Genomic DNA, 26,727 nt, shown 5'->3' on the forward strand with positions numbered 1-26,727 from the left:
AACAACAAAAGTGACTTTTCTTTTGAACCAATTTTTCTGTCTCTCTAGTTCTTTTGCATACCAAAAAAAAAAGTTATAGTAAGACCAGTTTGTGTGCAAAATAAGTTTGAGGGTTATTATACTTGCCCTCATTATTCACATAAAGTGCAGCAAGAATTGATCGGCCACATCAGCTCTTTTCAAGTTAGCTTTGCTGGAACTTTACCTAAAAATATGCTATTCTAGTCAAAGTCTTGGTAAAATAACTAGTGTCTCCAATTGCCAATTTGAAAAATATATATCTTTACTAAACTTATGCCAATAACAGTATTGTCACAAAACCAAAATACTCATGAACCATTTCCAAATTTTGGAGAACTCAGATAGAATGGTAAATTTGCTTAAAAAAGCAACTTTTACCCAATTTCTCTAAAGTATAAAAAACTCAAAAGAAAAAGATTTCTTTGACTCTTCTTTAACTGGAGCAGCGGCTTTCCAAACAAGATGTCATCTGTTCACCTTTGAACTTTGAAATAGCCCCCATTCAGATAGAATACTCATTTTCATAAGACATTTAGGTAAAGGAGTCATAACCATCTTACATATAACCTGTTTAAACATCTTAAATTTCATAATTATCTCAACGTTGACAATTTTATGTTCTGATCCCAGGAGCTATTCTTCTTTATCTTCAAACCAATTTACCTTTCTGGTGAAAAATAAACCCTCCCAGAAGAGGGTTGAGCCAAGAGACTCAAGTCCTTTTGTCAATCTTTATCTAAACTTGCCTCAACATTGCCACAGGCAATGTCACCTTTAACCTTAGATTATAAACTTTGCTTCTTTTTTAAAAAAGTTCTCCAATCTAAGGCAAATAAAAAAAACTGGTGTAGGTCCCTTTAATGTTTGGGGACCAGCAGGAGCTGCCTTTTGTTCACCCCACCTTTGATAGCATTGTAAAAGCCTTTGTTTTAACCCTATGAATTTTTATTTTATTATTTTATTTCTTAATAATCATCTAAAGATTTCCACCCTGCTGGGATGAGTCCTTTGACTCTCTTTTGCCTTCCCCATTTTTTTAAATTACCCTAATGTTTCAGTAGCATCCGCAAGATCCATGAGGGACAGCAAATTTGGGAAGGCTTCTCAAAAAGTTGTTTGATTCTACAGGAGTAATGTCACCCGGGATGCCCAGGTAGAAAGGCCCCGCTTAACCATAGCATTTACTATAACCAGGGTAATAGGCATATTTAGTCGAATAATATTCTGGTCATTATAAAGCCAGTCCCATATGGTTTGCATATGAAGCTATCAGGTGCTTCATCTGGGGAACTCCACCTGGAATTTTACAGGGTGAGTTGGGCAGTCTCTTTCTCAGGGTAATCAAACCTTACAGTGCCAATTATTCAGTCCACTAGGCTGGTTGCTTTCTCAGGAATAATCTTTTGTGAAGCTGGGTCACATATACTCCTCAGTGATTGTTTAATCATGAGCTGTGGGACTGGCATAAACCCATGCTCTTTCATTCTGTAGCATTTAAAATAAAAAAAAAATGTCCTTAAAGTAGTTATTTTTCCAATCCATTATAGTAAATGTTTCTCAGGAAACTGATTGTATTACTCCACAAAATGGAGCAATTTCTTTACATTATAAGTTTTGGGTTTAATAGTTAACTTGGTTTTCTCTTCCCCCACATTGACTATCTCCTTGGTAACTACAGATCTCAAAGTTAACTTTGTTGCCCCGGCTTAAGGTGTGTGTGTATGTGTGTGTGTGTGTGTGTGTGTGTGTGTGTGTGTGTGTGTGTAGCTTTGAGGCTAGTGGCCTGAGCTGAGAAAGACTCACATGTACTTTTGGTCCATCCTTAAGGCAAAACCCACCACTCTTACTTTCACATTTTAGCGATTACAGATAACAATAACTGAGGGAATTAATATTTTGTAGTTTTCTTATTAGTTTCCATTTTGTTATGCATTCAGTGAACTAACTCCCTGGGAGTATTTCTATGATCCATCTCTAAATTTCACTGGTAACTTTTACCTTTAGTAACTGAATGCAGCCCAGCTGCAGCTCCTGAAGATGGGTGACCATGCAGCCACCCAAGAGTCAAAAGTTTCTCATTCCCTGAGTTTTCATTTTTCTCTTTATCCATTAGTTCTTCTCTCTCTCTTTCACTCTCTCTCTATATACATATATATCGTTTTTTAATTTTAAATTGATTCAGCCTCTAAACTGGAAAAAAAATCACATTTGCTATAGCAAAAATCACATCCTTGTGTTTTTATAAACCTCACCCAAAAACCCTTTTTATTCTATAACTATTTTAACTCTTTAGTAACCAAAATTCTCAGAGACAATACTGAGAGTTACTTAATTTAACATAACATGATATAGATTTTAAATTATTGGAGAGAATATTGAGATTAAATTTTCTGAATTAATGTTACCAAATATTACTACAGTTATGTGAACTCAAAGGTATCCAAGCTAGCTTTTAATTAGTGTGATAAACACTTAACTTTACTTCAAGTCAATTGATTAGAGCTCTTTCATATAGCTTGATATTGAAATATCACTTCCACATGACACAAGTAATATATAGATATAACAGACATAAAGACAAATGCATATCCAAAAAATTTTTTTTATTTGCCTGTTTTCAAAAACTATCTCCCTTTAGACTATTAATAAAAAGAAATGTTACAGAATTGAACAAAAGTTTAAGGAGAGAGTTACCATCCCAGGCTTTCTCAAAGGGGAGAAAGAGTTCAAGCAGAAGGGCTCAGCAGAAGCAAAAGTTCTATAAAAAATTATACGGTTTACACACTGAAATATTCTTGCATTGAGTAACTCAATATTTTAATATAAATTTTTATAACCAACTCATTAGTTTTGTATTAGTCAAATTTTAATATTAAACTCCAGTTACCAGAAAGACCATTATAATCTCCTTTTAATTATAGCCAACTTAATCATATATGTTTCATATTTTTTTAAATAAATTTCATTTTACTAAACTTACTATGACTTACACAAATTATTCATAACATAGTTGGGCTTTGGGGTTTGTCTTAAACATCTATCTTCCTAAACAACCTGTTATTTTATTTTATAACAGAAATTTACATACAAGATTTGTTTTCTTGTAATCTTTCTTACCAAAGCTACCTTTTTATATTTATGTTTCTTTAAATCTCTCTTATTACCTAGTAGCTTTTACCTTGTATTATATATAACCTTTAAATAATCTTTGAACTAGAAAACAATTATCTTTTAATACAAAACATTTTTAAAGTTTCCTTTTAATTTTTGAAATCAAAAATTACCCATAGATTTAACAAAAATCTATTATTTACTATAATTTTAGATTCCAAATTACACAACACTATTTTATTACAGTCACATAATAAATTTATTTAATACTTTACCTAGATTATTTATAAAAACTGTGGCAGTCACCATTTAGTTATTTTTTTTTGTTGTTAACCATTTTTATACCCTATGAATTTCAGGTGTTTACCTAAGAAACTTAAGGATAAATATATGGGTATTTTACCAATAACTCAGAATTTAGTTGCTTTCATTAAACCAATAATATTAAATGTCTTCTTTACTAAAAATTACATAAGCAAAGCTCATTCTGTTTGGGGCTAGGTTCATAGTTTTATAAACCTTATGCCAAATTTTGGCACCTTACAATATTTGGCAGGAATAAGTATGACACCACTTGATCAATAAGTGGAAAGAAAAATGCTGACAATTCTTAAGACATCTCTAATATTACTTTACCAATAATTTTGAAGCTAGCTTATTCATTAAAAAATTTACATAAGTCGCATGGACTTGAAAAGCTGTTGAGCTTATTATTTCCTTAATTTATGAGGTCTCCTTAACTTTAATTTGGTTCCTTGTAGATATAACACATAAAAATACACGTATGTACACATAAACACACAAATAAACACACATAAAAAGATTCTACAGCTTTTATTTTAGAACTCTAGATATGAGATATTGATATAAACTCACTGGTTTACAAATAATAATAATAATAATAATAATAATAATAATAATACAAAGAAAAAACACCAAAACAATGGTTCTAGCCAAAAAGTGATTTTTTTTTTTTTCTCAGTAGAAAACTAGCAGTAGACTTAAAGCAGGTAGGAAAAATATCTAGAAAAATAAAGAACCTAGAAACTCTCTAGTTACATGTCAGCCTTTGGCTCTAAATTTTTACTTAGTGTAATTTGGCCATCAGTTTAAAATGTGCAAAACAGAACATAATATGTAACTATCTGGAGTACTAGAAATTCTGATACTCCATTCTAACGTCGTTATAAAGAATATACCTGATACTGGGTAACTTATGAAGAAAAGAGGTTTAATTGACTCACATTTCCACAGGGTGTATAGGTAGCATGACTGAGGAGGCCTAAAAACACTTACAGTCATGCCAGAAGCTAAAGTGGAAGCAAACACATCCTACATGGGTGGAGCAGAATGAAGGTGGGGGGTGGTGATACACACTTTTAAACAACCAGATCTCATGAAAGCTGTATCATGAGATGACACTAGAAGGATGGTGCTAAAACATTAGAAACCACCCCCCGATTCAATCACTTCCCACCAGCCTCCACCTCTAGCACTGAAGAGAACAATTCGTAATAGTCCATTTTCACACTGCTTATAAAGACATACCCAAGACTGGGTAAATGATAAAGAAAAAAGGTTTAATGGACTCATAGTTCAGCATGGCTGGGGTGGCCTCAGGAAACTTACCATCGTGGCTGAAGGGGGAGCAAACATTACTTTGAGCAAAAGGGGGAAAAGCGCCTTCTAAAACCATCAAATCTCATGAGAACTCACTCACTACCATGAGAATAGCAGCATGGGAATAAACATCCCCATGATTAAGTTACCTACCACTGGGTCCCTCTCAAAACACATGGGGATAATGGGAACTACAATTCAGATTTGGATGGTGATGCAGCCAAAACATATCACAATTTAACATGAGATTTGGGTGGGAACATAGAGCCAAACCATATCATTATACCCCTGAACCCTCCGAAATCTCATGTCCTTCTCACATTTTAAAACAAAATCATGCCTTCTCCACAGTCCCCCAAAATCTTAACACATCCCAGCATTACCCAAAATGTCCAAATCCTAAGTCTCATCTGAGACAAGGCAAGTCCCTTCCACTTATGAGCTTGGAAAATAAAAATCAAGTGAGTTACTTCCAAGATACAGTGGGAATACAGCAACTGAGTGAATGCTCCCATTTTAAAAGGAAGAAATTGGCCAGATATTCGAAAGATCTTAAGAAGGTCAAGATGGCTATGTTAAGTAACAGATATTCAATGTCGATGAAACAACCGTCAATTTAAATAAGATGCAATCAAGGTCTTTCATAGCTAAAGGGAAGTCAATATCTGGATTCAAAGCTTCAAAGGACAGGCTGACTCTTTTGTTAGGGGCTAATGCAATTTGTGACTTTAAGTTGAAGCCAGTGCTCATTTGCCATTTGCAATATCCCAGAGCCCTAAATAATTATGTTAAAACTGCTCTGCCTGTGCTCCATCAGTGGAAAAACAAAGCCTGGATGACAAAGCGTTTGTTTACTACAGGTTTACTGAATGTTTTAAGCCCATGTTGAGACCTACTGCTCAGAAATAAAATATTTCTTTTAAAATATTCCTACTCATTGACAATGCACCTGGTCACCCAGGAGCTCTGATGGAGAAGTACAAAGAGATTAATGTTTTCATTTCATCTACCACAACACCATTCTGGAACCCATTGATCAAGGAGTTATTTCAACTTTCAAATCTTAATATTTAAGTAATATATTTCATAAGAAAATAGCTACTATAGTAATTCTTCTGATGGATCTGAGTGATATAAATTGAAAACCTTCTGAAAAAATATACGATTCTAGATGCCATTGAGTATAATCATAATTCATGAAATAAGATCAAAATATCAACACTGAAAGGAGTTTAGAAGAAGTTGATGCCACAACCCTCATGGATGACTGTGAGAGATTCAAAACTTCAGTGGAGGAAGCAACTACAGATGAAGTGGAAATAGCAAGTGCACTACAATTAGAAGAGGAGCCTGAAGATGTGAAGGAATTGCTACAATCTTTTGAACAAACTTGATCAGATGAAGATCCACTTCTTATGGATGTGGAAATAAAGTGGCTTCTTGAGATGGCATTTTCTTCTACTGAGGATGCTGTGAACTTTGTGGAAATGAGAACAAATGGTTTAAAATATGACATGAATTTACTTGATAAAGCAGTGGCAGGGTTTGAGATGATTTATTATGGTTTTAAAAGAAATTCTACTCTGGGTAAAATACTATCAAACAGCATCACATACTAAAGATAAATCTTTACTGGAAGGAAGAGTCAATTGATGCAACAAACTTTATTGTTGTGTTATTTTTAGAGATTGCCACAGCCACTCCAACTTTCAGCAGCCACAACCTTGACCAGTTAGCAGCCATCAATGTCACTGTAAGACCCCCTCATCAGCAAAAAGATCACCACTTGCTGAAGGCTTAAATATCATTAGCAATTTTTAAGCAATGACGTATTTTAAAAGTAAAGCATGTGTATTTTCCCTTAGACATGCAGTATTGCACATTTAATAGACTATAATATAGTGTAGACATAACTTTTATGTGCACTGGGAAACCAAAAAATTTGAGTGACTTGCTTTATTGCAATATTTGCTTTATTGAAGTGATGTGGAACTCAACTCCCAATGTCTCTGAGGCATGCCTATATTTGTTAAATTAACGTAAAACTGATTAAAATCTGGGTATATACTTTAATGTAGGGCTTTACATGGTCAAATATTTAATATAACATATTCTTGATCAAGTAGATTTTCTAATATCTTAAATCCTTAGCATATAAGCTGTTATTTAACTAATTTATATTTCTTAAACACAGAGATTAGAATATATTATAATAATCTTACTTTCTGAGTAAATATGCTTTTATTTTTCCACAGTAAATAAAATAATTATTTAGATTGTAAATGAAGATTAGAAATTAGAGACTTGGGATATTAGATATTTTTTAGAATACAGCAAAAATATATAAATAAATCCAAGTTTATCAAGTGTACCGCCAATTAAAAGTTTCATAAAATTAGTATGTTTAATATTTCTTATGATTACTTCCCTTAAAATCATATATTTGTATTGAATATATTGTTCACATATGCTCTTCCTGAAAAAAGATTAATGCCCTTTACTATTCAAAGTTTTAGCAAGAGTAGGCCCTTATATTTAAAGCAACAAAAGAAATATCAGTTGACAAAGTGGAAATGTAGACAGTGACCGTCTAGATAGACACTATAGAAAAATAGCCTTTCCTAGTGTAATGCCCTATTATCATTATTGTCAATTTATATGCTTAGACTAGTAGCGTTGAGAATGTAGAAAAAGTGAAGTCATTATGCTTCTCATATCAAACTATTTCCTAAGATATTTTCCTGATGAGTATGGTCTATTGCATTTGTAAATTTTACTGTTTTGGCTTCTCTGCATGCTTGAAGTTATCATTTTTCATATTTGTGCACTCTCCAGGAATCAACATATTGTGAGTCAGCATAAAACTTCAGGTCCAAGACCAAGATGGTGAATTACCAAACTAAAAATTGTTAGAAACTCACACGGCCTCAAACATTGTCTGGTGTAATTGGTAACATAATCAGTGGTTGGAAAAATTTTAAAAGTAGTAGCAACATTTTCATATAATTATGAATAACAATTCTCAAATCCTTGGGCAAATTTGCACTTGTCAATGTGTTCACCTCCTGATGTCATTAGGCAGATCAGCAAACATGGGAACTCATGCCATAGAGACCTATCACAAACAGCTTAACAGGTCCCATTAATTTCACCGGGAATAATAAAAGCTTTGGTTTTGAGATGACTTAATTTGGGAATTGGATTGGGAAATGGGCAAGAATTCTATTACAGTGTTAAAAGAATTTCTGAGAAAGAAGGGGAAAAAGCAAACAAACTACCAAATAACTCACTGAAGAAAGCAGCATTTTCTACAAAAAAAGGTGAGCACATGGGACATTGCCACCACAGAAATTTTCTATCTTCAGAAAATAAGACATTAATTCTTTCTGCATTGCCTGAAACTCTTACATGAACAACAGAAAGTGTAAATCTCTAAAATTGATGATCGATTTTTTGAATAAACCTGCTTTAGAATTAGAAGTAAAATAATAAACTTTTATTCATTGAATTTTTGGCTGTTAAACTCTTATTCAACTTGTTGCTGATCTAATTGCTTATTTTTACTTTCACATAGTCTTATCAAGAAGATAATTCTGGATTATCCAATCATAGAGCTGAGTATTGGCTCATAATGTGGCTAGTTTCTTTTTTTTTATATATATATCCATAAAACTTGTGGAAGAAACTTATGTATTTCACAAGTTAAGCAATGGGATAATAGCATTTTAAGGCTGTAGAAATACTTATAACTCATATGTCCTACTCTATATCAGATTACATAGCAAGAGAAGTATATAGGGTTACTTTGTAAATACTGAAACAAATAATAGGGTTTTATACATCTATCTTTTTTAAAAGGGTGTACTGAGTCACCTACTGAGTACATTATTGTAATTTTGCATGTTATCAATTACAAAGGGATGAGACTATAAGTGAAGAATTAGAAAATAAAGCAATATGGCTAATCAATCAGTGTTTGAGAGATAAAAATTATTATGGATGCATTACCTTTGTTTAAATTATAGTCACTTGGCCTTCCTGTCTGTCTTCAAATTTAGAATTTCTCACAAATATACCTTGCTTTAGATTTTGTCTGTTTTTGGATGATTAGTTGGCTTTTCATCCTACCTCCTTCTCACCCTTATTTCTTGCTATTTAATTTCTAAGAAAAAAAAATAAGACATGGGTTAACTTTATTCCAATATTCAATTGAGCATCTTGTCTGGATTTGTACTTCCCGTTATATACAGTTTCATTTTTAGGAAGACTATAAGAAATCTTGCATTTGAATCCAAAGGACATATAGATGTACCAAACCCCTTAACAGAGAATTGCATAATCAAAACACAAGATTTCACACTCCTATTTAACATTCTTGCTTATGCTGTGTTTTATAAAATTTAACTAAATTGTTTTAAAAGAGCTTTTGAATATTTCATAAATAGCCTTACTTATTCATTGTAGAACTTTTTAATTGTCTTTTAATTCTAGAAAATTCTAGCTAATTAGAAAAACTACATAAATCTAGGCTTCTATTTCTATGCCCAGCTACATTGAGTCCTAAAACAACTTAAGCTGAGGATACATTTAAGCAAGATTCCTTTCTATCAGTATTGCTGATAAAAATGATCCCCCCTTTTCCCGGTCATTGGAGCCAACATACTTCAGAACTTTTTCTTGAAGAAGTTATCACATGTCTGAAGTATTTTAGTATTTCAAATACTAAATACTTAGTGGGACTTAATGTTTTTATTTCTATTTCATTACAAACAAATGACTCCAAAAAGATGTATTTCCATGGAAATGGCAAGGCTCGGTAGACAAATGATCAATTATGCCTAACTACATTAGTATAAAATTTTTCTATTTTTTTCCTTAATATTGGTACTTGTTATGCTAAATGTAAAATAAGACGTAACTTTCAAAAAAAAACACACACACACAAAGACACCATTAGCCACACTCTCAATCCACTGTGGGAATGGCTGTCTACCAGATTTGGAGGTTATACTGAGCTTCTGCGGAAAGTGGGTGAGGACTGAAACAAAAATATCAGCCTTTATTTCTGTAAGGTTCTGGAGAATTGATCCAAGAGAAAACACCCCAACACCATCATTGCCTGAGCTCTGAACAAATTCTTCCCTTTCCTGCAGGGAAAACAATATTTGCATTACAAAGGTACATCATCCACAGAAAATAAAATAAAATTTACTTAAACTTCTTAAATGAACATGGAAAGGAATTTTTCAGAAGCATAGTTAGACTGTCTCCAAAATCTGACACATAGCACCCATCTAATCCCTTTAAGACAATGTCTCTGTGTGAAAAGTTTGGCTTAAATCACTAATCATTGATTACTAGAAAGAGGATGTGACCAAATCATTTACAAAAATATGAAGCAATAAAAGTACAGTTCTTTTCATATTTAGTGGACACCTAATTCTAAAAACAGAGTGGTTTGCAAACACATAAAAATATTTTGTGTGTAATTAAGCCCATAAATGTCTGTATTCAATGTATTAAATTATTAGCACAACAGTTTATATCTAGTAAATCATTACTGTGTTGATTTACATTCCTTTTAGATATGGCTTCTATAATATTTTCCTCATGTGTGTGCATGCATGTGTTTGTGTGCGTGTGTGTAAAAGTGGAAGTGTGATAATAAACAGTAGTTTGGCATTGCTAGTTAGATACAGGTTAATTATGCCATTACTTAACAGAACTTGGTTTGCAGCTGTAACTTGACTGCTAAGAAAAAGAAAAATGATATTAATCCTTCTGAAATGAAATTGTGCTCATAAATACACATCTTTCTATAAAAAGAAATAATTCTCCCAGGAATTCTGTTGAATCTGCAATCTTCCTAAAAGATTTTTGTTCACATTTCTACAGTACAAGAAATGAGAGGGTTTTTCCTTACTCCATATTGATAGTTAAACATAGTTTGTACTATAATTATTGTAGTAAATTGTCAAAATTTTATGTGACCTTGGAATTCATTTTAAAAACAAGTTGGACTTTCTCATTCTGGAAGCAGAGCTTAGAAACTATTGACACGGTTTCAGGTTCCTCTGTCCTCCAAATTCTTCAGTGTGGTTCAAATATCTGTCTTATACAACTGCATCCTAAATACTATCTCATTATGGGACCAGTATATACAACATACTTGGATCACCTCATCAATCCCCAGACCCCACATACACTATGCAGTGACCACATCTAAGTCAAAAATGATGCCTGGAAATTATGCCTACTAGCACTAAACCCACTAATTAGATTTCCCCAGGGGAAGCCCACTTAGATAACACCCTAGACCCCAATAAAGGCTTTGGCTCACAAATTCCTCACTCTCTTTTGCTCCCCACCCACTAGTTGTACTGCTTGACCCAGAGAGCTTCCTCCTCCCCATTAGCCTTGTGAATCATGCAGATTGCTTCTCTCTAGGAACTGTTAGAATGCACTGCTTCTGAAATTTCATGTGTTTTGTTGAGTTGCCACCTCTGTATCTCACTTGACCAACACACAAAAACCTAACATTTGTTCTAGTCTCCTATAGAGTGGCTATCTTGGTAGGAATAAAAAAGACACAGGTCAGACAAGAGTCACCGAGGTATCTGCCAGAAAAGACGAATTTCAATCTCCTCTTGAAAGACCTCCACAAATACACCCAGAAGTAAAGCTTTACTAGCCATCTGGGCATCCCTCAATCCAGTCAAGTTGACATCATCACAGTATATATAGAGTGAAAATTATTAATAATCATTCAACTATTTTTAAAAAGCTTCAGTAAAAAGTTTAAGTTATGGTAGCATTTACTGTAAAATTGAAGATTGTGCAAAAGGAACACAGGCTATTCAATAATTGACTGCCTAGACAGGTATTGAGAAACTAGTTAGTGAATGTATTAATTTGTTATCACATTGCTATAAAGAACTTCCAGAGACTGGGCAATATATAAAGGAAAGAGGTTTAATTGACTCCCAGTTCCACTGGGCTGAGGAGGCCTCTGGAAACTTGCAATCATGGTGGAAGGGAAAGCAAATATGTCCTTCTTCACATTGCCACAGGAAAGAGAAGAATGAGTGAAGTGGGGTGGGAACCATCTTATAAAAACCATCAGGTATTGTGAGAAGTCATTCACTATTATGACAACAGCATGAAGGTTACTGCCCCCATAATTCAATTACCTCTCACTGGGTTCCTCCCATGACCCAGGAGAATTGTGGGAGCTACAATTCAAAATGAGATTTGGGTGGGGACACAGTCAAACCATATCTTTCTGCCTCGGGCCACTCCCAAATTTTATGTGCTCACATTTCAAAACACAACCATGCCTTCTCAACAGTCCCCCAAAGTCATAACTCATTCTAGCATTAACCAAAAAATCCAAGTCCAAAGTCTCATCTGAGACACAGCAAGTACCTTCCACCTATGGTCTGTAAAATCAAAAGCAAGCTAGTTACATCCTAGATACAATTGAGGTATAGGCATTGGGTAAATATACCCATCCTAAATTACAGAAATTGGCCCAAATAAAGGGGCTATAGGCCCCATGAAACTTCAAAATCCTATAGGGCCATCCTTAAAATGTAAAGTTCCAAAATACTTTTCAGGTTGGAGTGCAGAAGTGTGATCATAGCTCACTGCAACCTTAAACTCCTGGCCTCCAACAATCCTCCTGCCTCAGCCTTGAGAATAGCTAAGACTACAGGCATGCACCTCTGCACACTTCTATTTATTATTATTATTATTATTACTTTTTGTAGAGACAGGGTCTCTGTATGTTGCCCAGGCTGGTCTCAACCTCCTAGGGTCAAGGAATGCTCTGACTTCAGCCTCTGAAAGTCTTGGGATTACAGGTGTGAGCCAGCACACGTGGCCTTGACCCTTTCTTATATCCTCGTCTTCTTCTAGTGGGTGATAGTGTAAAAACATGGGTTAGAAGTGGAGTCTTTTTGGGGCACATTTCATACTGGACACAGTCCACCTTAAGGGCAGGATCCAATCCTCTTCCTTTCTGTTACACCTTCCTTTCAGAAGTTGGCAGTGTCTAGTTTATCAAGCCAGGTTGATTTTTCTATTTCTCTAAATCTACCTGGCTGAGTAGGTATCTAAACTCAAGGTGAGTGAGCCTTGGGATTTCTTTCTCTGAATAGTCAGCTGAACAACACACTGAATAGGCCTATTTCAAAATTAGGGAAAGTAAAGGGGCTCAGATTACATGGGAAGTCTAAACTCCATAATACATTTCAGATTTTTTTCAATACCTACTTATTGTTATTGTGCTAATGTAGTTACCCGTCAATATGTAACTCTTTATGATAATATTAGTAGTGTGTAGAATGCCCTCAGGAATCCTGTAAACAAAGGGATAAAATGACAGGGCAGAGAGGGTGGTTCCAAGATGGCCAAATAGGAACAGCTCCAGTCTACAGCTCCCAGCGTGAGCGACGCAGAAGACAGGTGATTTCTGCATTTTCAACTGAGGTACTGGGTTCATCTCACTGGGGCTCGTTGGACAGTGGGTGCAGCGCACCGAGCATGAACTGAAGCAGGGCGTGGCATCACCTCACCCAGGAAGCGCAAGGGGTCAGAGAATTCCCTTTCATAGCCAAGCAAAGCTGTGACAGAGGGCACCTGGAAAATCAGGTCACTCCCATCCTAATACTGCGCTTTTCCAATGGTCTTAGCAAATGGCACACCAGGAGATTATATCCCATGCCTGGCTTAGAAGGTACCAGGCCCACAGAGCCTCACTCATTGCTAGCACAGCAGTCTGAGATCGAACTGCAAGGCAGTAGTGAGGCTGGGGGAGGGGCGCCCAGCATTGCTGAAGCTTGAGTAGGTAAACAAAGCAGCCAGGAAGCTCGAACTGGGTGGAGCCCACCGTTCCTCAAGGAGGCCTGCCTGCCTCTGTAGACTCCACCTCTGGGGGCAAGGCATAGCCAAACAAAAGGCAGCAGAAACCTCTGCAGACATAAATTTCCCTGTCTCACAGCTTTGAAGAGAGTAGTGGTTCTCCCAGCATGGAGTTTGAGATCTGAGAATGGACAGACTGCCTCCTCAAGTGGGTCCCTGACCTCTGAGTAGCCTAACTGGCAGGCACCCCTGAGTAGGGGCAGACTGACATCTCACACGGCCAGGTACCCATCTGAGATGAAACCTCCAGAAAACAATCAGACAGCAACATTTGCTGTTCAGCAATATTCACTGTTCTGCAGCCTCTGCTGCTGATACCCAGGCAAACAGGGAATGGAGTGGACCTCCAGCAACCTCCAACAGACCTGCAGCTGAGGGTCCTGACTGTTAAAAGGAAAATTAACAAACATCTGTTTAAAAATTATAATTAACCCCATCCATACATCACCATCATCAAAGACCAAAGGTAGATAAAACCACAAAGATGGGGAAAAAACAGAGCAGAAAAACTGAAAATTCTAAAAATCAGAGTGCCTCTCCTCCTCCAAAGGAACACAGCTCCTCACCAGCAATGGAACAAAGCTGGATGGAGAATGACTTTGATGAATTGAGTGATGAAGGCTTCAGACGATCAAACTTCTCTGAGCTAAAGGAGGAAGTTCAAACTCATCACAAAAAGTTAAAAACCTTGAAAAATATTAGATGAATGGCTAACTAGAATAACCAATGCAGAGAAGTCCTTAAAGGACCTGATGGAGCTGAAAACCATGGCATGAGAACTATGTGACAAATGCACAAACTTCAGTAGCTGATTCGATCAACTGGAAGAAAGGGTATGAGTGATTGAAGATCAAATGAATGAAATGAAGCGAGAAAAGAAGTTTAGAGAAAAAATAATACAAAGAAATGAACAAAGCCTCCAAGAAATATGGGACTATGTGAAAAGACCAAATCTATGTCTGATTGTTTTACCTGAAAGTGACGGGGAGAATGGAACCAAGTTGCAAAACACTCTGCAGGATATTATCCAGGAGAACTTCCCCAACCTAGCAAGGCAGCCCAACATTCAAATTCAGGAAATACAGAGAACGCCACAAAGATACTCCTCAAGAAGAGGAACTCCAAGACATATAATTGTCAGATTCAACAAAGTTGAAATGAAGGAAAAAATGTTAAGGGCAGCCAGAGAGAAAGGTCAGGTTACCCACAAAGGGAAGCCCATCAGACTGACAGCGGATGTCTCAGCAGAAACTCTACAAACCAGAAGAGAGTAGGGGCCAATATAAAAATTCTTAAAGAAAAGAATTTTCAACCCAGAATTTCATATCCAGCAAAATTAAGCTTCATAAGTGAGGGAGAAATAAAATCCTTTACAGACAAGCAAATGCTGAGAGATTTTGTCACCACCAGGCCTGCCCTAAAAGAGCTCCTGAAGGAAGCACTAAACATGGAAAGGAACAACTGGTAGCAGCCAGTGCAAAAACATGCAAAATTGTAAAGACCATAGAGACTAGGAAGAAACTTCATCAACTAACGAGCAAAATAACCAGCTAACATCATAAAGACAGGATCAAATTCACAAATAACAATATTAACCTTAAATGCAAATGGGCTAAATGCTCCAATTAAAAGACACAGACTGGCAAATTGGATAAAGAGTCAAGACCCATCAGTGTGCTGTATTCAGGAAACCCATCTCACATGCAGAGACACACACAGGCTCAAAATAAAGGGATGGAGGAAGATCTACCAAGCAAATGGAAAACAAAAAAAGGCAGGTGTTGCAATCCTAGTCTCTGATAAAACAGACTTTAAACCAACAAAGACCAAAAGAGACAAAGAAGGCCATTACATAACGGTAACGGATCAATTCAACAAGAAGAGCTAACTATCCTAAATATATATGCACCCAATACAGGAGCACCCAGATTCAGAAAACAAGACCTTAGAGACCTACAAAGAGACTTAGACTCCCACACAATAATAATGGGAGACTTTAACACCCCACTGTCAACATTAGACAGATCAATGAGACAGAAAGTTAAGAAGGATATCCAGGGATTGAACTCAGCTCTGCACCAAGCAGACCTAATAGACATCTACAGAACCCTCCACCCCAAATCAACAGAATATACATTCTTCTCAGCACCACACTGCACCTATTCCAAAATTGACCGTGTAGTTGGAAGTAAAGCACTCCTCAGCAAATGTAAAAGAACAGAAATTATAACACACTGTCTCTCAGACCACAGTGCAATCAAAGCAGAACTCAGGATTAAGAAACTCACTCAAAACCGCTCAGCTACATGGAAACTGAACAACCTGCTCCTGAATGACTACTGGGTACATAACGAAATGAAGGCAGAGATAAAGATGTTCTTTGAAACCAATGAGAACAAAGACACAACATACCAGAATCTCTGGGACACAATTAAAGCAGTGTGTAGAGGGAAATTTATAGCACTAAATGCCCACAAGAGAAAGCAGGAAAAATCTAAAATTGACACCCTAACATCACACTTGAAAGAACTAGAGAAGTAGGAACAAACACATTCAAACGCTAGCAGAAGGCAAGAAATAACTAAGATCAGAGCAGAACTGAAGGAGATAGAGACACAAAAAACCCTTCAAAAAATCAATGAATCCAGGAGCTCGTTTTTTGAAAAGATCAACAAAATTGATAGACTGCTAGCAAGACTAATAAAAAAGAAAACAGAGAAGAATCAAAGAGATGCATTAAAAAATGATAAAGGGGATATCACCACCGATCCCACAGAAATACAAAGTACCATCAGAGAATACTATAAACACCTCTATGCAAATAAACTAGAAAATCTAGAAGAAATGGACAAATTCCTCAACATATACACCCCACAAGACTAAACCAGGAAGAAGTTGAATCTCTTAACAGACCAATAACAGGCTCTAAAATTGAGGCAATAATTAATAGCTTACCAACCAAAAAGAGTCCAGGACCGGATGGATTCACAGCTGAATCCTACCAGAGGTACAAGGAGGAACGGGTACTATTCCTTCTGAAACTATTCCAATCAAGAGAAAAAGAGGGAATCCTCCCTAACTCATTTTATGAGGCCAGCATCATCCTGATACCAAAGCCTGGCAGAGACACAACAAAAAAAGAGAATTTTAGACCAATATCCCTGATGATCATTGATGCAAAAATCCTCAATAAAATACTGGCAAACCAAATCCAGCAGCACATCAAAAAGCTCATCCATCATGATCAAGTGGGCTTCATCCCTGGGATGCAAGGCTGGTTCAACATATGCAAATCAATAAACGTAATCCAGCATATAAATGGAACCAAAGACAAAAACTACACGATTATCTCAATAGATGCAGAAAAAGCCTTTGACAAAATTCAACAGCCTTTTGTGCTAAAAACTCTCAATAAATTAGGTATTGATGGGATGTATCTCAAAATAATAAGAGTTATTTCTGACAGACCCACAGCCAATATCATACTGAATGGGCAAAAACTGGAAGAATTCCCTTTGAAAACTGGCACAAGGCAGGGATGCCCTCTCTCACGACTCCTATTGAACATAATGTTGGAAGTTCTGGCCAGGGCAATCAGGAAAGAGAAAGAAATAAAGGGTATTCAATTAGGAAAGAGGAAGTCAAATTGTCCCTGTTCACAGATGACATGATTGTATATCTAGAAAACCCTATCATTTCAGTCCAAAATCTCCATGAGCTGATAAGCAAATTCAGCAAAGTCTCAGGATACAAAATCAATGTGTAAAAATCACAAGCATTCTTATATACCAATAACAGACAAACAGAGAGCCAAATAATGAGAGAACTCCCATTCAAAATTGCTTCAAAGAGAATGAAATACCTAGGAATCCAACTTACAAGGGATGTGAAGGACCTCTTCAAGGAGAACTACAAACCACTGCTCAATGAAATAAAAGAGGACACAAACAAATGGAAGAACATTCCATGCTCATGGATAGGAAGAATCAATATCGTGAAAATGGCCATACTGCCCAAGGTAATTTATAGATTCAATGCCATCCCCATCAAGTTACCAATGACTTTTTTCACAGAATTGGAAAAAACTACTTTAAAGTTCATATGGAAGTGAAAAACAGCCTGCATTGCCAAGTCAATCCTAAGCCAAAAGAACAAAGCTGGAGGCATCACACTTCCTGACTTCAAACAATTCTACAGGGATGCAGTAACCAAAACAGCATGATACTGGTACCAAAACAGAGATATAGACCAATGGAACAGAACAGAGCCCTCATAAATAATACCACATATCTACAACCATCTGATCTTTGACAAACCTGACAAAAACAAGAAATGGGGAAAGGATTCCATATTTAATACATGGTGCTGGGAAAACTGGCTAGGCATATGTAGAAAGCTGAAACTGGATCCCTTCCTTACACCTTATACAAAAATTAATTCAAGATGGATTAAAGACTTCAATGTTAGACTTAAAACCATAAAAACCTTAGAAGAAAACCTAGGCAATACCATTCAGGACATAGGCTTAGGCAAGGACTTCACGTCTAAAACACCAAAAGCAATGGCAACAAAAGCCAAAATTGACAAATGGGATCTAATTAAACTCAAGAGCTTCTGCACAGCAAAAGAAACTACCATCAGAGTGAACAGGCAACCTACAGAATGGGAGAAAGTTTTTGCAATCTACTCATCTGACAAAGGGCTAATATCCAGAATCTACAAAGAACTGACACAAATTCCCAAGAAAAAAAACAACTGCATCAAAAAGTGGGCAAAGGATATGAACAGACACTTCTCAAAAGAAGACATTTATGCAGCCAACAGACACATGAAAAAATGTCCATCATCACTGGCCATCAGAGAAATGCAAATCAAAACCACAATGAGATATCATCTCACGCCAGTTAGAATGGCGATCATTAAAAAGTCAGGAAACAACAGGTGCTGGAGAGGATGTGGAGAAATAGGAACACTTTTACACTATTGGTGGGACTGTGAACTAGTTCAACCATTGTGGAAGACAGTGTGGTGATTCCTAAGGGATCTAGAACCAGAAATACCATTTGACCCAGCCATCCCATTACAGGGTATATAACCAAAGGAATATAAATCATGCTGCTATAAAGACACATGCACACGTATGTGAAAATGTGGCACATATACACCATGGAATACTATGCAGCCATGAAAATTGATGAGTTCATGTCCTTTGCAGCAGGGACATGGATGAAGCTGGAAACCATCATTCTCAGGAAACTATCACAAGGACAAAAAAATCAAACACCACATGTTCTCACTCATAGGTGGGAATTGAACAATGAGAACACTTGGACACAGAAAGTGGAACATCACACACCGGGGCCTGTTGTGGGGTGGGGGGAAGGGGGAGGAATAGTATTAGGAGATATACCAAATGTAACTGACAAGTTAATGGGTGAAGCACACCAACATAGCACACGTATACATATGTAACAAATCTGCACGTTGTGCACATGTACCCTAGAACTTAAAGTATAATAAAAAGGTGTATATAAAAAAAAATGACAGAGAAGAATTTGGTGATATCTGTTACCTGCCTCAAATACCATGATAATACCAGAATGCAACACTGCACTTCTTCATTATATATCTTTTCTGATCATAATGGTCGTGCCAAAGTATTGTTAATCAAAAATACTCTTTTTATCATTTTATCATCTGTCATATACATTGTTTTTAAATTGACATCTGAGGTGAATTAAAGTTATCCTAAAAGCTAACTTTTCATGCAGGAAATTTTTATGCTTTAACCCTTTACATAGTTTAAGGCTCTTTTCGGTAGTTTTCCATCACCCAGACAATTTATCTAACCTTTGGTGAGAAGAGCACAAGGGCTGTTGCAATCACATTGACCCTTTCTTCTGTAATGTTACTGACCATTGACCCCAGAGACAACAATGCAATGCTATTTTCTCCAGATCTCTGGGAAATTTTCATTTCCAATGAATAAATAATTTGCTCTCTCACAAAAGAGCAATAACTCAGCAAACATTATTGAAAGAATTGTTACAAGAAACTAAGGAGAAAAAATCAAATATCAGCCAGAATTGTTAACGGAGTGGCTATGGTAAAACATGCATGAAATTTTCCATCGTAACCATTTCTAAGTACAAAGAGAATGCTAGATATATTCACAATCCTATGCAATCAATCCTCAGAACTTTTCTTCTTCTAAAACAAAAACTCTATACCTAATATACAACAACTTTCCATTTTATGCTCTCCTTTTCACCTGTTAATCACTTTCTTTTTCTATGAATTTGACAGTTTAAATACCTTATATGAGTGGATTACAGTCTTTATCTTTTTTTATTTATTCACTAAGTCTAATGACATCAAATTTCATCTACATTGTAGCATGTGTCACAATTCCTTTTTTTGAGGCTGAGTAAAATTTTATTTCGTGTATATACCATACAGTTGTTATATATTCGTTTCTTGATAGACACTTGGGTTGTTTCCAGCTCTTAGCTTTTGTAATAGTGCTATATCTCTATAGATGTGCAAATATCTCCTTGAGATCCTGATTTTCATTCTTATTAATACAATTCAGAAGTGGAATTTCTGTTTCACATGTTAATTCTTTTTTTAATAATTTTTGAGACACCTCCATACTGTTTTCTAGTGGTGTCAGTTTTTTAAAGACGACATCACTCAATTCCTTTGGAAAGAATTATGTTATACAACATCAATTTTCTCTATTATTAATCTATAGTTGTGTAAGTTTGTGCGTGTGTGTGTGTGTGTGTGTATTTGATTAAGTATATACAGTAAGAAATAAATTGGTATCTTTACACAGTAGTGTGGGAAAGATATTGTTAAAAAATGGGAACCAAGCTCTTCATTTATAATATCTTAATCACTAATATAGATTCTTAGGAAGACTACACTGTTTACTTGTCTTTAGTTTTATATTGATATTGTTCTCCTAAATAACTTGTGTTTATTTCAGGGAGGTTTTCTAAATCATTAGTTTAGTGTAGTCATTATAATTTTATTTCTCTGACTATGCCACTAAAGAAAAGTTACCTATGATGGGGAAGATATTATATATTTCTCTCAACTGTGTAATTATTTATAACCTATATTAAAATTTGTCAGAATTTCCCAAATCTTCCTTCTAAATCACTCCTTCACCACGTAAGGTAAGAATTGCTGACATTTTGAAGTCTTGTGCATGGTTTAGAATTTCTGTGAAATCGTCCTCGAAATCCTACTGATAATCCAGAAGTAAACATGTATAGTTACATATTTCTGGGTTTTTTTACGGGTGACACCAGTTACTCTGATATCTTACTGTAAAATTGGCATCCTCATGGAATGTGTTATGTACAACTGGTTTCGAGGGACTCTCATCATTACCTCACTATGTCCTATGGGGAGGATGCGCACGCACTTCCGTGGGAGAGGTCCACCAGACTCTTCCCCCGAAAATATCCGGTCACTCTCTTGAGCAGCTCACTTCATGCTTCAAAAAACTCCTGCTAAAGACTTGTTTTCCTGGATTTATTTGAGAATTATTCTTACTTGTGATCCCTGCTACTTATGAGTTTTGAAATTCAATTTCTTTCTGTAAACGGGTAATTTCCATGTTACTTGATGTACTTTCCCACCAAAAAAGAAATATGGAGGAACCAAAGTTTCATTGTTATCCTGTCAAAACTGTATACTCATTTTTTGTTATTCCTTGTGTTTTACATTCATCATTTGATCTTTTCTTTCTATAAAATAATGATCAAACCGTTTGAACATAAAAAGTATACTTTCTGATATAAATCATGGATGCGAAGCTTACTTCTGTGAAAAAACAATTTTTCACAGAAAAAAAGATTAAAGGAAAAACTATTCACCTTTCACTTTGCCAACCATGTATTGCCTAGAGCATTCTTCAAAAGTGTGATTTTAACCTTATGACATTAGTTTCAAAATGAAGGTCACTATACTAATTATATCACCCACATAAAACATCCAAGTATTCTGTATGATGCCAGTTACTTGTGGCAACATTTAAAGTAACTTGCATTCAATGTTTCATCTCATTGGTTTCCTGCCTAAAACCTTTTAGGGGTGGATCTTACAGTGTTGCAGTATGTGATTTCTGTTTATAGGTTAATAACTAACATGGACAGTTCATTCTCTTTCTGCGATATCCTTAAGAAAATTATACAAGCATGTTGTAAGAAAATTGAAAAAGAACAAAAAAGGGAGTAAGAATCACTGCATACACAGATATCCTGTTTCACACTTTATGCTTTTATTCTAGTCTTTATTCCTATAACTAAATGTATATTATTTTATATATATTTGGAAAACTGTAACCCACCACATATTTCTTGTATTGTTCTATAAGAACAAGGTGATCTTATATTTATTTTCTTTGCTCCTCTGTTTCCAATTAAACATCTATAATGGCTGTTTTATCGTTATCAAAGATTCTTTGATAAAACAATTGTAATATTGTGATATGTATAATAATAGCTTAGAAAAATGAGATTATCAATGAAAGGTGCAAGTATTTAAAAAATTGTTACACTTTTCAAAAGAAGACCTATGTGTGGCCAACCATCATATGAAAAAAGCTTAACATCACTGCTCATTAGAGAAATGCAAATCAAAATCACAATACTTACTATTTTGCACCACTCATAATGGCTATTACAAACTCAAAAGGTAATAGATGCCAGTGAGATTGTGTAGAAAGGGGAATGGTTATACTCTATTAGTGGGAATGTAAGTTGGTTCAACCATTGAGGAAGGCAGTGTGGCACTTCCTCAAAAACCTGGAGGCTAAAATACAATTCAACTTATCAATCCCATTAGTGGGTATATATCCAAAGGATGATGAATCATTCTCTTATAAAGGCACATACACATGTTTATTAATAGCAGTAGTAGTCACAATAGTAAAGACATGGTATCAACCTTAATGCCCATCAATGATTGACTGAATAAAGAAAACGAAACGGGGTACATACACACCATGGAATATTACGCAGCCATAAAAAAACAAGATTTTGTATTTTTCAGGGACATAGATGGAGCTGGAGGCCGTTATCCTTAGCAAACTAGCATAGAAACAGAAGTTCAAATACCACATGTTCTCACCATTAAGTGGAACCTAAATATGAGAACACATGGGAGCATAGTGGGGACCAACATACACTGGGGTGTATTGGAGGCTGCAGGGCAGGAAGGGAGAGAAGATCACGTAAAATAACTAATGGGTACTGGTCTTAATGCCTGTCTGATGAAACAATCTGTAAAAAAAACCCGCATGACACAAGTTTATCCATGGAACAAACCTGCACCTGTACTTAAAATAAAAGTTAAAATAAAATAAATGTAATTTTAAACATATAAAAATTCTAAAAAATTATATGTATAAAAAAGTGTAAGTAGTCATTATAATTCTAGTGAGAAAAAGCAGTAACAATTTAGTAATGACATATATGTTTATTTTATTTTATGCATTTTATACTAGTTTTCATCTTCCTAATTAAGTATTAATTTATTTATTCTTTATTATTAATCTTCCTAATTAAGTATTAATTTATTTATTCTTTAGTAACATGGGAAGTAGTTCATGTATTTCTGCTTGCCTATAAGTTATTATATTAGAGTCTGGTGTCCTTTGATTGACAAAAAAGCCAGTTGATAAAATAAGCTACTTATAAGAAATAAATTAATGTTACAAAGGTAGCACGTATAACTTCTTTGGAATTACGAATTACCAAGCACTACTTCCAGGAGAAATTTCATGGGACAATTTTTGAGACAAATTCAGAGTATTATCAGTATTGCTAATTTTGGTTGTTTTTCAGCACTAAAATGAGGAACCTTTTGGTATCATAAATAAAGATATAGCTGTTGAATAAATTCAAAATTGTATTTTTCTGAATTTGGTCAACTGATTGTTAACACTTAGAGAATGTGCTACAAAGTTTGACAACAGTGATTAATATGTTCTACTATAGCGAAGACATTTTTATGTTTAAGTTACTAATTTTGGAACTCCCAAGCAATCCTCATAAGCTGAACAATAATTTACTGTATCTAACTTTTACTTGTTATATCAGTATTAAAATAATCGAGTTTTCAGCAAAAATGTTCGTATAGGTTATTACAAGAAGGTGATATCAGATAGGGGACTAAAAAGTAATTGACAAATACACAAATGTCACCATTTTATTCTATACAGAAGAAAATATGTTCCTACTATGTTCTATGGAGGAGGCATCTGAACCTGTTGCCCTGCCTGGCTTCCTTCTGTTTGACTCCTTCCTATATTTCCTTCTGCTGCCTCCATTGGGAGGAGTTGTTAATCTGTTAGTGCTGAGTCCTTGTGGGGCCACATTTTATATGGCACAGGATTCACCTTCCGGTCAGGATCTATCTCCATCCTTTCTCTTTAATCTTCCTGCTTCAGACATTGGCTGGGCCCAGTCCAGCAAGGGAGGCTGCTTATTCTCTTTTTCTAAATCTACCTGGCTGGGTGGGAACTAGGACTAAATCTGTCGACCTAGGCCGTTCTTTCACTGAATAGTACCCTGAACATCACTCTGATAGGCCTATTCCAAAATGTAGAGGAAGTATATGAGGCTGGATTACATGGCAAATGATGCATGTCAGACATTTTGAAATACCTGCTATTGTTATTGTGCTAGTGAAGTCATACATTAAAATGTAACTTCTTCTGATAACATCTGTAGACTGTACAATGCCCTTAGGAATCCTTAAACATAAGCATCAAATGACAGGGAAAGAATTTGGTGATATCTCTTACCTGACCCCAGTATCATGGTAATACCAAAACTTTACCTACACCTCTTAATATATTTGTTCCTGATCACAATATTAGTGCCAAATTTATTATCCATGAATATACCCTTTATATTATTTTAGCATGTTCCATGTATATTTCTGATTTTGAACTAATATCTGATAATTAGTGCTTTCCCAACAGCTACATTTCTAGGCAGAAAATTTCTATAATGGATTCTTTACAGACTTTAACAGTCTATTTTAGTAGTTTTCCATACCAGTAAGGGACTTTATCTTACCTTTTGTGGGATCTTGGCAAGGGCTGATGCAATTACATTGGCCCTTTCTTCTGTCATGTTACTGACCATTGTCCCCAGAGAAAACACCACAACACCATTTTCTCCAGAGGTCTGGATAAACTCTTCCATTTCCTGTGAAAAAATAATTTGTTCCATCACAAAACAGTATCAGCACAGCAGGCACTACTGAAAGAATTGGTACAAATTACTGAAGAGAGAAAATCAAGTATTATCAGGACTTATTGGAGGAAATTATGTCTTTTAACTGACTCAATCACTCAGTTTCCTATCAAAACAATGTATAATATGATATAGCTGGCCTCTACTAAGGGTATTTATGTAAATATGTGTGTGTGCCTGTTTGTGTGTGTGCACGTGTGTGAGTGTGTGTGTGTAAGGGAGAAAAGAGATAGAACTATTACATAGTAGTCAGGGAGATAATGTTAGAAAATATTATAGCCAGATTCTTCACTTATAATATTATAGTTACTAATACAGGTTCTCAGAAAATGGCACCACTTGGCTTAAATTCTATATTGTCAATTTACTAAATCACGTATCTTTATTTCAGGCAGGTTTTCTATAGAATTCTTCTAGTTTGAAGCCATCAATGCTTTGCTTCCCTAACTATTAGCACTGAGGAAAAGTTATACACAGTTGGGATGATTTTATGTCTACATTTATCTTCCTCTATAATCCTTTACACTTCACTTAAATTTTGTCAGAGTTTTCCAGTCTTTTTTCAAAAGAGAAAAAAATAATCATAAAAGGTAGTGGTTAAAAATCACTGACATTCTGGAGTCTGGTTGTGGTTTGGAATTTCTGTGAATTAGTCCTGAGAGTCTTATTTATAATACAGAATTGTACAGTATATAGTTATATAGTTGAATGATCATATTTTTCAGGTGATTGTTTAGGTGGAACAACTTTTCAGTGAAATCACATTGTCAAATTGATGTTCTATTTATAACTGCATGTGAGGAACTCTCATCAACACTTTGCTGTGTCTCAGAGGCAGCAGCACTTGCACCATAATGGGAGAGGCCACCAGGGCTTTCCACAGGGGAGATCTGGTCACCCTCATGAATAGCTCACTCACACTACACTTCCTGGTGAAGATGTGCTTGGCTAAAAGTGATAGATGTTTATTCTGATTTGCTTTCTCCAATCTATGCCAATATTTAAATTTAGAAACTTCAATGTTAGTGTGAGAGTCATTGTACCACTATTCCAGATAACACACGGGGCATCTAGGCATTTTGTGTGATTGCTGTTACCTGTTGCCACATTTAATGTAACTCGTGTTCAGTGTTTACTCTCACTGGCTTGATGCCCAGAGCCTTCTTCATCCACCCAGTGTCGAAGTAATCTAACTTCTGTTTACGGATTCATCACTGATGTGGACTGGTTGTTTCCCACTCTGTGACAAATTCATAAAAAAAAATACAAAATCAATGTAAGTAATTTAATAAAAATATGAAAAGTTTTAAAAAGAAAAGGAAATTTTTCTAAAATTTCTATCTAGAGATATTACCAATGTAAAATATGTATGTTCCATCATGGCTTTTATTCTATGTACACATGTGACATTTATTTAGAAAGTTTTAGCCTTATTGTGTATACATTATTCTCCTACAAAAAACTTGTCATCTTGTTATATTTATCATTTTCTACCTCTCTTTTCTTGCATTATGGCTCAAAGTGTAATGAATATTTGATTGATAAAAATATTGTAAGGCTATAGTATGCATAGAGTATAAGTTTTTAATCATTCATTCATTTAATATGTTTGATTAATTCCAATGTTAATTTTATGAATATTTTCCATAAATATTAAGTATGTACATCTTGATTTATTTTTTCTCAGTATGATTACCTGAGACTATATTATGAAACCAATGGTTATGTGCATTTTTAAAACACTTGATATATTTTGCCAAGTGTCCTTTTCTCT

At 35.3% G+C, this 26,727-nt stretch overlaps 1 pseudogene; it reads right to left on the reverse strand.

Moving 5' to 3' along the window:
* The window catches only part of LOC134739521 (UDP-glucuronosyltransferase 2B4-like), a 374,361-nt pseudogene that overhangs the window by 344,955 nt on the left and 2,679 nt on the right, over positions 1-26,727 (reverse strand).

This window comes from Pongo pygmaeus, chromosome 3, assembly GCF_028885625.2.
Source record: "Pongo pygmaeus isolate AG05252 chromosome 3, NHGRI_mPonPyg2-v2.0_pri, whole genome shotgun sequence".
Classification (NCBI taxonomy): domain Eukaryota; kingdom Metazoa; phylum Chordata; class Mammalia; order Primates; family Hominidae; genus Pongo; species Pongo pygmaeus.